A 13,520-nucleotide genomic window follows, 5' to 3' on the forward strand; every position below is an offset into this window, starting at 1 on the left:
TGCGATTGGAAAGGAATCATGCATTATGAGTTTCTATCGGCTAGCAAACTTATTCATTTAGACCTCTTCTATCAACAACTAAGAAGATTACAACAATCCGCTGAAAAAAAATCACTCGAGACTTGTACGCAAAAAAAAAGGCGTCATTCTTGACTATGACGGCATTAGACGACATATACCTCTACCGTTACCCAGTAAAATTTAAGAGGACTTTGATGGGAAGTTTTAATATCTTGACCATATCTGCCGTATCTTACATCGTCAGGCTATCATCTGTTTCAGTCTCTGCAGAACCCCTTTAATGATGTTAATTTTCCACTTAATGGAATATCGCCGAATGGAACTTAGGTATTACCAAAAAATGGCAGAAAGACATCGATTAAAATAGCTTAGTAGAAAATGCCGGGCGTTTCTTTTATTGATCGGTTCACATACGGTTTACTGGCCAATAAAGAATAGTTTTTATGACTACGTCATTTTGTGACATGACTAATGATGGTGATGGACGTACCTAAAGAATGTGATCGTTGCCCTACAACTTCGTAATGGTAACTTGGACATAATGCAGAATTTGCTTATTCAACAAAACGGGTTTGGACTCTTTGATGAACTCGAAAGCTGCTCAACGTACTTGATCTTATAGTCATTAGTTCAGACTTAAGTCTTAATGTGACAAAATGAAATAAGGACGCAAGCTCAAACGAGTGCGGCCGTAGCGGTCAAAAAGAGAATGGTCCGTTAATAGGGTTGTATTAGCCAGGGTCGCCTTTAAGGCTCGTGGGTGTCCTACGGACATTCTCACACATGGCCTGGTCCTGCCAAATGAACTATCTAGTTTAAGAGCGCAGAAAGGCTTTTAGTGACTTTCCTGTGTTTGGCTTTTCTCGTCCGGGATGTCGCGTCTGGAGGTTTACTGAATTCAATATTTAGCAATAGGGATTCTTGTTGGTCTCTCGGGCTTCTGTGGGTGAGCGTAGTAGTAGATAAGAACGCGTTGTTTCCACAGTAAAGGTATTTTATCATGATCGTGCATCAACATTGTCCTCAGTTACGTTTGTGTAAGGACTAAGACATGATTTTGTTACAGGCAAGAAAAATATTACAAAGTACGTAGGCGTAATTATGCAAGGCTGCAGTGAATAGGTCTGCCTATAGTAATAAGCAGGAAACAGTTGACACGTTTTAAAATATATGGACTTTTGGAAATCGTCATCCCTAGTAAGTTAGTATGGTTACCTGTAACCACCTGTTTAACAAAAAAAAACTATTCGTGAGTACCTCTCTATGTCTAACTCTAACTCGCACTATTGAAAACTGTGTTTATAAGATCGTAACATCAGAGGTTTGCCAAAAGAGAGACCTCAAAATCGGAGGCGCGCCTTATTCAGGTAGGTCTCCATACCGGAATATTCGTTGTGTTGGTCATCGCGACTAAGCGATACTCAACGCACCGTTTACTCTTACCAAGTAAAAATGCTTTCTAATTCTGGCTCATACATGGTCCTTAATAGGTATGCACGCTACAAAACATACATTAACCCGTTTGCCAGACACATTCTAGACAGGCGTTCACGACCTAACAAGTACAAGATATTTGCTAGCAAGATGGCGTTATTTCTCCCTCCCATTGTACTACGTAGTCGGACGTGTAACAATAGGAGTTTATTTACTGCGTAATGCACTATAATATATAGATTTTGCTTAGTGAGATTACGAGCTTGAATTAAATTATTACAGGTACCGTTGTCTCCGCAAAGAGCCGTTTCTCTCTTTGTTGACCTCAGGAATAGCCACTGCTGCTTTAGGTGTAGCCGTATAGAAGTATAGCTGTAGTTGATAGCAGGCCCTATGTGCTGGAGCCGTCAACAATTCGGCCTAAACCACGGAATGGCTGTTACTGCTGCTGCTGTTACAAGCATTTATTGCTCCACAGTTATTAACACGGCTGATACCGAACATCTCTTCAGGAATTAAAGGCATTGTAATCAAAACGGACCAATCCCGCCTGCGTATGAATAGGTAACTGTCAATGTGTTAGCGCAGTAACTATTATCGGCCTTGGGGGGGGTAATAGACCTTCGTGCGAAGCTAGCCAGGCAAAATCTGAGTGAAACCCAGACAAAGCCTAAACCCGAAGCCGTCAACACGCCAACTGAACAAGGGTTCCTCTCACTAGAAGTGGCGGTCGCTGAGGTTGCCACAGTAAATAAACGAAGCCGACCCAAGCTACTCTATTGAAGGTTATACTTATGTTTCTGGTCGACTGCATCAGTCATCGTTGTTGATAGTCAATTAACTTTTATTTGTCACCTAATATAGATATAACAATATAGACAACACATAAAACATTAAGGTAGTTTATTTTGCCACCATGCTATCCTTACAAGGAAAGTAAACCTTGACCAAATCTCGCTATAATATTTGATGTGTGTGATTGATCAAATATGGCTATATGTATCCACATTGCTACAGCTATAAGTATTTTCGGGTAATGAAAGCCATCGGCGTGGCATCGTACGTTGTGCAAGCGAGGTTCCGCAGACTCTTGCTATGTAAAACTTCTTGCCATTGTCCACCTTCTACAAATCTCCCGCGATGGCCCTGAGTGAAGATTAATGTGAATCGGTTTTGGTCGTTTTTACTCCACGAGTTCAAATGAATTCCTTCTGCAATCACATGGCCAAAAGACGGAAGTCTGCCAATTTTTTTTGATTAAAAGTGACGTATCGCAGAAAGAGTATACCATTTTCTAAAACTTGTTTGAAGTTATCCTTGGCTGGCTCAGGTTGTCCTCAACTGCTTTAAATCAACAGTTTGCTTAAATTAAATATTAAGGTTGAGCAGTGAAAAAAAAGAAGCAAGACTACATAATCTTATAACTTATGCTTGCTGCAAGTATCGAAGTTGAGAAATCCGTTCGTTGAATGGGGCACGAATAAAATAATCTCACACCGGCGATAAGTGTACCGCCTACGTATGTAACTTCGTTGACGAGACTAAACTTTTACCCTCTGGAAGTAAAACGTCAGTAACACCTAGCCGGCCATTTCATCTGCACCTTACTTATTATTCGAAGCCCCACGCCCCGTTCTTGAAGTTGCGTTTCACGATAACTAATAGGACTGTAGATTGAGATAACTATCTTTGAAAAATCTATAAAGGAGTGCTTAATTTTAAGCTTTTTCTGAATAAAGGTTGACGTTATTAATTATTATTAGCTTGTGCATAGCCAGGGGTTAATATTACGAAGAGGCGTATGATTACTATGATCTCAATGTAGTACCCTTTTTTTTTTTAATTTATGTCAAGACAGTACACTACTAACATAGGCAATATAGCCTGACTGAAGCTGTACCGTTCATTAGAGATTGCGTTTTGATGTCTGAAAAGATAGACGAACCTTTTTCTTGGTACTGACGCAGCAATAGCTATTCTTGGCGATATCTCTACCTGAAGAAGCAATGTAAAAATTCTTTATTTTTAAAGATTAAAAAGAGAATTACTTCTGACTATTCGGGATATGAGTCGGTTTTATAAACACTCATTAAATAAACTGGCCCGACCGGACGTAAGTATCACTGCATTCTTTAAGTGCTTATTAAAAATTAGAACTGTACCTGGAGATTTCCGGTCGTTTAGGCTTGTTTTTTAGCCGTGCGCTCCTGTGCCGTGATGGCTCATTCAGAATAGTTCCACGATTAGTAGTCATCCCGTTGTATACAGAAAAGTAAAACAGCCAGCTGTTTTTTGGCCACTTGGATGGGTACATCGAGGCTTCGGCGCTCGGTATGTCGCGTGCTCCATGTGTTCATATTGGTGATAGACATTTGTTGTGTAGGAACTGCCAGGTCTAATAAACCCTGAGCGTTGACATCGGTGACCGTGGACTCGCGAACTCGTACAGATGGATAGACATGTGCGTATTAGTTAACCAAAGACTTTGCGAGGGGTAAAGGACTTTGTCAATGTCAAGCGTATGGAAAGGCAACAACGACTCTATAGAGTCAGCTATTCTACTGAAAACATCATAAGCTTGAGGTGAAATTCGTTCTTGTTTATCAGTCTGTATATATAACTACGCAAGTTGCTGCAAATATATATCTCATTAGTATCATTTTGAAACTTGTCGTATATAATCAGATAACTGAGCAGACGGAACACTGGGTTGACCAAATGCGATAAAGAAATTGCGGTTTCCAAAAGACTTCCTAGATTAAATGCTGTTGGTGGCGAAACAGTGGCGCTACAATGAAGCCGTGAAAGAAAAGCTCGAAAGTCAATTTGATACATCTGACATTTCTAGAGATAGATGCTAGTCTACCAGAAATGACGTATAGTATTTGATTTTGATACAAGCTGTATAGGTGGGCGCGAATCAGCGACTCTTTACGATAGACGCCCAATACTTGGCCTACTTAGCTAAGAATAATGTATTATTAATGAGCATTCCTTTGTCTAAGATCTTGTGCTTCCCGAAAATAGATAGGTACACCTGTTCACAGTAAAAAAAAAAACAAGGACTACAGCAGACTCAGGATTGCAGTTCTTCAAAGTGAACGTGAGGGACTGCAAAAGCTGCTCGCTGCAAATAGTAAATGCATTATTTGCGGAATCGCTAGAAACGAATCGTCGAGGTAATGCTTCAATGTCAGCAGGCTTCGCCGAACCTCCGAAAGCTACGAGGCTATCACACAGTTTCATGTTGTTTCCGCATCACATGTCTGGTCCGTTCTGTGCGACGGCTGGATATTCAGATGCTGCGAGTAATTGAAAGGGGGACAATAGATATTAAGCTGTTACAAGTGAATTGGGTGAACCTACATGCCGCTAACAGACAAAACCTTACTGGCAAGTACACCAACTTTTGAATGGAACACAGTTGAGTTGCCTCGGCAGAAATGAGTTCAAAATCAACCTTCAATGGCTTAATTTTTATTCCTCAAAGGCCACAGCATTGCGGGAACTCACGAAAGATACGTGGCCTTAAACAAAGGCATAGTACGTGAATGGTACAAACATTTCAACGACTGAGACTGAATTTCTAAAGACCAGCCAGCACGTGATCAGATTGCAAAACACCAAGAAAATCTGTGGTTTTTATCGAGCAGGCCTTCCACGAGACCGTACCTTGAAATCTAAAGGCATTTTTATGAATTATGATCCAAATACTAAGGATGCGGAAGCTGAGTAAAAAATGAGATTCGTATAAATTGACTCCAGGCCAGCCGAAAAATCGCGTGATTTTATTCATTCAATGAAAAACCCGCATCACAACGTTGTATATTTGTATCCCACGTAGTTCATAGTAGCACACCATATACAGGGTGAAGCAAAATTCTCTTAACAGTTTAAACGTCCTTATTGTACACTTGGTCTAGTAGTAGGCAAATAAAACGGAGTTAAAATGAGAGTAACAAAAGAAAGTGAACATTTTTAATCTGTCAATACACTTTTGCCCTATCCTAGATAGGGCAAATATGTGTCACAAGGACATCTCTTACCCTAGTCGGTTTAAAAGCGAACGAAATAGGTATAGCTTCCTTTTTGTGCCATATATCTGTGAAATCGATTTGAGCTAACATGAACGATTATAAGAAAAAAAAAAAAATTATTAATATGAACAGTAATTAAGCAAATAATGTCGGTTTAATACAAGTCCGATAAAACTAATCATTCATACTTCGACATAAATTCGACCTTGGTCATTTATGAAATTCTGCCGGTGTTTTCCACTACTTTGTTTTAATGCATATACTTCATAGGTGATTAACTTACAACTTTAGTCAACAACGAATATTCTAAATGAAGTTGGCATTACATCCAAGATTTCTTCTGTTGGGTTTAAGAACTATAACGGTTACAAGCATGTACTTTCCGTAGATGCGTTTCTTCAAGGATCGATTAGAGTCTTCGTGCATTTCAATGTAAATTTCACGTCATTGTTCTACGGTTGAAAGTAACAGTAAACCTTAACCCAATTCCAAAGCCCAGCGGTTTGCATAAATTTTAACGTTTGTAATAGTATGGGGTCAGATTTTTTAGCTGGAAAAACGACACTGTTATAGTCGAATGCTCCAGATTTTAGCTTGATAGAGACCTGCGAAAATATGGTCAATTCGGAAACTTGCTTTTATATTCCGAGAGAAAAGTTGGCCGCAGCGAATGTTTCAAGCTAAATTATATCGGCATTTACAGAACGATGAGGCGCGCGAATAAAATACCTTTACAATTTTCGTTGATCACATTTACAAGGGATCCTACTCATGTTCTACATAGATCTACCGTTATAGCTTTTGTTTTCTAGTGTTAGAGGCACTTGGTTTCTTTCACAGCGTGCTACCAATACGCGCACAGACTTTTACGCGTTGTGACAAGACTAGAAACGCAAAGCCGAAAGTTCTCTAGCATTCGTGTTATATGTGCCTAACTAGGTTTCGAGGTATGTAGTTGATGCTGCCGGTGAATCTTGGGTCAACAGTCGTTGTCGCCTATTAGGGGTGGGTCACTTATAATTTTCATGATCCTTACTATCGTCTAGTTTGACGCTATCAAGAAACTCTTATTATCTCTCTGCTATATTATGTTGCTAGTCAAATAAGTTTGAATCGTATTACCGTTCCATCGTGTCCACACCAGGTACACTCTTGTAGGCCACGATGCAACTAGGCATCTGCCACCAGCACAGGCGCCGCCCGCGCTATACAGATCTACCTTTCCAGATATCTGCCCAGTATTACAAGCAGTAGTACATCGTCGTATGTAAATCATTAGCTGCAATTGCATGTCAATCAGCGTCTGCGAGGCTTACTTTATCGGCCTTCAATTTAGTTGGACCTACATTCGGCTTAACCAAAAATCGCTTTGTTCTTCGCTCAGAGAATACTAGTATACGAGTAATGCATATTTTTGCAGAAAGCATTGATAATGCATCGTACATATAATTCCACTATACGAGCGAAAGAATCGCTTTGAGGAGTATAGGCGTTACGGAAAAGGCTAGGGCCTGTTGAGTTCTAACGAACGCTCGCTGCATATCTTCAATTTGGAGTGAATTTGCCGAAATCCAACTGGATATTCGAGTCCAATGAAGTCATTGATGCGTCCTGGGATTTGACAATGGCTTCTGTTTTGGTTGTTTGCTGTTTTGCTCACTTGAACGAATGGCAATATCGAGAAATATTGCGATGAATGGATCACGAGAGAAAAATTTCGAATACGATATTTTCAGCTTGTGCATTGAATGAACACATTGTGCCGGATTTTCTGGCAACTGTACTGCGTGTCTCTTATAGGGGTATCAATATCGTATCTATTTGAAGAGAGGAGCTTTCTTATCGTACGCAATTCGACCTTACCTTAGTAATTCATTTTTATAGCTGCTTTTTAGTGGATATGTACACTTCAATACGACGCCAACATTAACCTAACGATATAACTGTAACTGTACATTTAGAAACAGTAATACTCAATCGACTACTATGGTACCCATTTCGGCATCAACTAAAAGGGGCTATCTTAAAATAGAACATCCTCATTACTTATTATATTACCACAATTGCCTCAGTCGATAGAATCTCCGACAAAATCGGTAGTCCCTTCCACGCTCACAACTGATCCACGTTCACTCTTCACCAATGGCAAGAACGTTCTAACCAGTTTATTCGAAAGGCTTCGGCCGAAAGAATACCTATATAGAAGTCTAAAGGAAAGCAGCTCGAATCCCACCGCCCATCTCAGTTCCTACGCATTCACCGTTTTTCCGTCCGTTCCGTTTCTAGTCGCCCGTCCGTTCATTTCACATGCGGCTAGCTGGCGAACGACCTGAAGAGGTGTGATAGAAGCGATATTGATCGTATGGAATCACATAAACAGCTTGCGAAATTCATCGTAGGAACTCTTATTTCGACCTCTCTGTCATCCCTCCTTTAGCCAACCCCTAATCATTTTCGTTTTTTGCGACCTACCGGCCATCGAAATTCTCCTTTCGCCGTCTTTTGCTATCCCTTCAAACATGCCTGCACTTCTTGACGCTGTTGTTCCGGCTTAACGGCTCCGCAAAACCTCAGCCCAATGCTATCATTCGCGTAAGCGAGTCTTACCCCGTCTCCTACCCCTTTGAGAGGGAGAGAGACGGAGCGAGAGGAAGAGGGAAAGTGAGGAAAGCCAGCACTCTTCAACTTCGTATATAAAACGAAATCTTCTAACCTGCTTCTTTCGTAAGACCGGTTTATCGCATAGCACCATGCCTAGATGAAGTTCGTTGACACAGTGCAGCGAGATGGCCATCGTCTCAATGTGAATCAGATGTCGCTGCTTCATGGGGAAAGAGTTTCACATACTTTCGACGTTTACACATGGCGAAATTGCTTGGTTATGAAGATCTGATATTAAGTGAAAACGGAAAGTGACAAGGTATTCAAGAGCGAGACCTAGTTGACGGGAGACACACAGGCCATAATAATAATCATCACCATAAAAACAACCTTTTAGTTGCTTTTTTTAAAAAGGTGAACGAACGAACGAACAAAGCAGCTTCTTAATGGTGATCGGATTCAACGACACAGAACAGGTGCCAGTACGCTCGGCTTGCGAGAGGCTGATCCAAGATGGGCCAAGACAGACTGCATGAACAGGCCTGTGTCATCGAAGTAACTTAGCTGCCCCTGTATATATAGGCGAAATAGTAGGTTAGCAAGTTAACGTCGTTCAAGCAGTGTTATTCACGCGCCGCCATGGGGCTACTGCCTTTACTGATCATCATTAACGTCAAGAACGATGTCCATCTGCCTTTCGTTGACGTTAACGCAACAGCTGACAACGTCATTGTCGTCTGCTTAAACACCACCTGTGCTGCTGGAGCGTCTGGATGATTGTACTTTCGACTGGAAAGAGAGCGGTGCCAAGGGAAAGGGGTAAAAAAAGAAAAGGAATAGACACGGGAGATATGGCACATTGTGCACGCGCGTCGCTTCCTATCAGGTGACGGGCCGACTCCACCTCATGTAGCATGAACGAGCTATGTAGCAAGTATACATTGTATTAATAGTAAATAGGGCTATGCGCAGCGTACACGACAACTTTTGAGAAGGTTGTCCTATGGCCTGTTGCTCAAACTATTATCTGTCTTTATCAAGATTACGTCTGATAATTAACACCTGATTATACAGTATGCAGGTCGATAAATGTAACATTTCCCTTGGATATAATAGCTAAATTTACTACTATATTTCACTTTAACTTTAGGTGTATGTGAGAGACGTGACGTCTACGTTTCTCAGAAATTAAGACGACCACGTGTATAATAACGAGCGCGAGTAGAACCATAAATGTGAACAGAACGTAATGGTATTACACAGATTTCAATTAAACTTGTTCGGCTTCTGCCACCAAAGCTGTATCGGACGATAACTTCAGAAATATATGAAGTCATCTATGTCAATTAAATAGGTTAAGATTCAAGTTGACTGTCTCTGAAAGGGTTTAATGATCATGAATTTAAATAACAATGTAAGTTTATCATCTAATCACGCCAATATGTATTTTAGGTGTTTGTATAAACATAAACAATGTTCAAGTCCCTATAGCATTCTATGTGATATGTATACTAGAGAGCACATCTAAACAAATGATTGCCCCAACTGTTTCTCATACTTACACATAGATCGATTGTCCTGTCTTAAATACTAAAAGAACTAGTAGAAACAGAAAACCTTGTGAACCGAGGAGGTGCACGTAAGATCGCTTCCAAAGAAGATCCTCTTAGCGTAACATTATATATAGATTGTACTATTTTTCTGGCATCACGAGTCTCTGGAAATAGAAAGTGCAGTCACATCGACAGAAGCTCACTAGTTGAGAGGGCGAACATTATAAAAACTTTCATATGTTTATGTTAAGTTATGTCGGACGGAGGAGAAGATTTTTGACCCATAGCATTTAATTCAAACCCAAATTTAACGAAAAAAGTAACGTTCATAACGTACAATGTGCTAATTAACTGTGCGCTTGCAGAGATCAGTTAGTATGCTGCAAGTCTTTTTGTGTGAGCTAAAGGGATTTTTCTTCTATTCATTCAGGATAGCTCATTTTATGAAAGCTTAAACGAAACCTTTCACGTTCATTCACGGAACGTTCTTTTCTATAGAATCAAAACATAACAGAAATGCTTTGCCATCAACAGAGCGAAGTTCACCCTTGTTCACATTACCGTTAAAGTTCATTGTCCGAGTATTTTATAAATTAAGTTAATAAGCAGACGACTCTACTCTAGTCTTAGGGGGTCATTACATCGAAATTCATTGTTAAACTCGTTTACATAAGAATTAGATTACCGAGGAGGCCTGTACGGCTATTTTTAACAGCATTATGCACACAAGAAGCCATTCTACGTTTTTGAAACGTTAGACCCAGAAACGTGTTCTGCACAACTTTAATGATCCAATTTGTTAAGAACCGTTACAGAACGAACCACGGACTGATTTTCAATAGGAAACCAATATATATCTGCTGTGTTTTGGGATTTTAGCAAAATTCAATGTAGGCTTTACAACCCCAATCGTTTCGGCACACTAGATCCAGGTCGGGTGCATTCTTTCTACGAAACGATACTTATCTCCTAACTTTTCTGTTGTTGTTCGCCTCGAGAGTTAGAAAATTCAGTTTAACTTCAGTCAGTCAACCCTCAAGCTATTTCCTATACGTGTATTCAAAGTACCACCAGCTTTTTCGATTGTTATTGTCGCTACTATGGGGCTCTCTGACGCACGCTAACCGATTAAGTTAACATTGGGCAATGGGATAAAACCAAAAAACCGCACCATCGGACGATGCGTGCTTCACAACCCAGAGCGATTTTCACGTGATGCGTTTCTTACATCGGATCTTTAAGGGGAAACCGGTTAAAATCATACATTCAGGTCCGTCTGACCGGTCCATTCATCATATGAACTATTCCTTTTCTGTCAGCTTTAAAGTACATTGATTGCGTCAGAGCTAACTGCTTGCAAGAGGCAGGCTTCGATTGGGTGACTACCACGCATCTCTGAGCGCGCTGCTGTAGTAGTTATGAACCATCAGCATCTCAGGCGATATTGATTCAAATATCAAGATCGGTAGAAGGTGGAAAAAGGTTTTTCTGAAGAATGAAAAACCAATAAAACAAAACTAATAGCTACAGAAACTGCTAATATGGCCACCTTGTTGGTTTCTAGTTGTGTTCGAGAACACAGCCTGTACGTGTCGTGGTAACGTGTTTACTAGCACAACTTAGAAACATGTGAGATACTCCAGATTCGAGACCAAGCGTCGACACACCTTGTGTCCTGTTAGGAGCCAATCGTCTGAAGCAGTGCTAAGTGGGAGCACAGAACTTCCTTTACGTCTGTCAGAGAAACCCTAGATAAATCGAGAACAGCGCCGTATTGACGACAATCTTTGAAACGATTCTTATATGTGATACCACAGACGTGGCCACGACGGAGCGAAGCTGAGGGTCAACGTGAAGTCACCCATCCCAGTTAACTATTTGTAGTTAGCTAGAACATACAAATTACAAAGCAAGACAAAACATTGAGCGTATAATGGTTACTTCGAGACTGCTTAAAACGATCTTTGATAGCAATGCGTGATCTGCTATGATCCTCTCAAAGATCTTTTTCTGAAAGAGCTTGTTCAGGTTAGAAGTTATACACGAAGGTACATAGTAGATATTTTGAATAGAAATTTAGAAAAGGATTCGAATTTCTTTTGACGTACTACTTGTCGAAAAAGAAAGACCTACGCATGATTTCATTGTCGTTAAGGGATTGCTCGCTACAGAAAGTTTTATCTTACGTATTTAGGTGGCATATCCGATACACTGCAGTGTTAGAATGAGCTTCAATGGCTATTGAATTATTGTTGATTCTTGCTAGCCTGGAAGAGAACGATTTGGAGAGATGGCTGGTTTTTTATGGTATTATTATTTCTATTATCTTTCATAATAGCGACCTGTGTAAGCATTTCGCTTACTCTTTATAGTACTGGTCTAGTGGTGCTCCCTCTGATGTAATCGCCGCCTTTTACCTTTCCCTGGCTAGGGACCTTTTCTTGTGTTATATGGCAGCGCCCCAAAAGAAAAACGCAGTCCCCTTGTTTATAATCTGAATAACGTACTCAAATGTTGAGCTCACCAAAGCCGTTCGGGAGCGTATGTATGGGCAGTACTTAACTGAATCAATAAAGTTGCCCCTGGAGGCTTACGAACTAATACCTCAGTAAAAAAAAATGAATAAGCTGTATTAGCACCGACATAAAAATACATAAGGCAATTTTCTCTTAACTAAACCTTGCCTCCTTTGCCACTTCTACTCGTTAATTCATTTCTCCGCTTGCTTGTGGCGTAATCATCGGATATTCTGAACATCTCAAACATTTCCTTGGTCTTTACAGGCAAACTCTGTAAACGTTTCCAGTAACAACAATAATAATCACATATTTGACAAGTCCGGACATCGCATACGGTGACTTTTATAGCTAAGCTCACATATGGTTCCCACAATCAGCACATCGATTTGAAACATTTAGTCTGCATAATTGTATAAAGATATAATTGAATTACGATTGTCACATATGCAGACGACACGATCTTGTCGGCCATCTGATTCGACCCAAGTAAACGTCTTTTCTTCCACCTTCTTCTCTTACCGATTCTTTCTTTCAGCGTAAAGACTCTTCAATCTAAAATTCGCAAAATGACACGGTCTAGAATATGCTAAACGCTATGCTTCAATTATGTACATTGCCTGTTCTTCCTGCTTCACGCTCCATATAAATGCAAATAAAGCTGAGAGGTTTTCCTTTGAAGAGGCTGCAATGTCAAACGTTTTGCGATTCAGTGGCGAAGACTTTTTTGCGGGTCTACCTAAGCCTCTGAAGAATGGCCGAATACGACCTCTCCGAAGGCCGAAGCCATACAAAGATGACAGCAGCAACAGTGAGCGCAGCACTAAGAAACCTATTGCCGTTATAATTGCTGTTTCTGCTATTGACAAACATAAGAAACCGGATGTTTCACATTGTATTGGCCAGGTAGTGTCGAGGTAACTTATGCCTAGGGTCATTATACTAAGAAAGTCAATCTAAGTTGATTTAATGGGCCTGCGATGGAAACCATTACTGCTGGATGTCGGTCGATACAAATCGGCCGAGTAATTGCTAACCAGCCAGAACTTGCAATTTTCAACTTTTTTTCGAACATAAAGGTTGTTATGTTCATCAAAGACACTTTGATTACAATTTTAAGTTGATTTCAATAAAATCGAGTAGACGATCGTAAGATGAACTTGCAGGTCTAAGCTAATTCGCGTAATACAATTGCAACGCTTCTAACCGACGAAAAAAAGGTCTTGTACGTAATTAGATGTTACCTTTTGCTGTCGATGATCGAGAACGTTGATCGATTTTTTTCTTAGTTAAGTTTTAAGGCTGCGTGTGGCAACAGTTCTAAGACAGTTTCTCTTCGAAATGAAAGGTACTAAAAG

At 40.3% G+C, this 13,520-nt stretch overlaps 1 long non-coding RNA gene across 3 annotated transcripts; it reads right to left on the minus strand.

Annotated features, from left to right (window-relative positions):
* Positions 1-2,336: 2,336 nt before the first annotated feature.
* LOC111263313 (uncharacterized) lies at positions 2,337-9,121 on the minus strand. 3 transcript variants are annotated; one of them, XR_002682156.2, is made up of 3 exons: positions 8,206-8,952; positions 3,618-7,821; positions 2,337-2,666 (listed from the first exon to the last, which is right to left on the minus strand). It is a non-coding gene; the product is annotated as an uncharacterized LOC111263313 (long non-coding RNA). The 3 variants fall into 3 exon arrangements; XR_002682155.2 differs by having other exon boundaries at positions 7,965-8,952; XR_002682154.2 differs by having other exon boundaries at positions 3,618-9,121.
* Between the last annotated feature and the right edge of the window lie 4,399 nt (positions 9,122-13,520).

The sequence above is a fragment of the Varroa jacobsoni genome, unplaced genomic scaffold (assembly GCF_002532875.2).
Source record: "Varroa jacobsoni isolate VJ856 unplaced genomic scaffold, vjacob_1.0 scaffold_755, whole genome shotgun sequence".
Classification (NCBI taxonomy): Eukaryota; Metazoa; Arthropoda; class Arachnida; order Mesostigmata; family Varroidae; genus Varroa; species Varroa jacobsoni.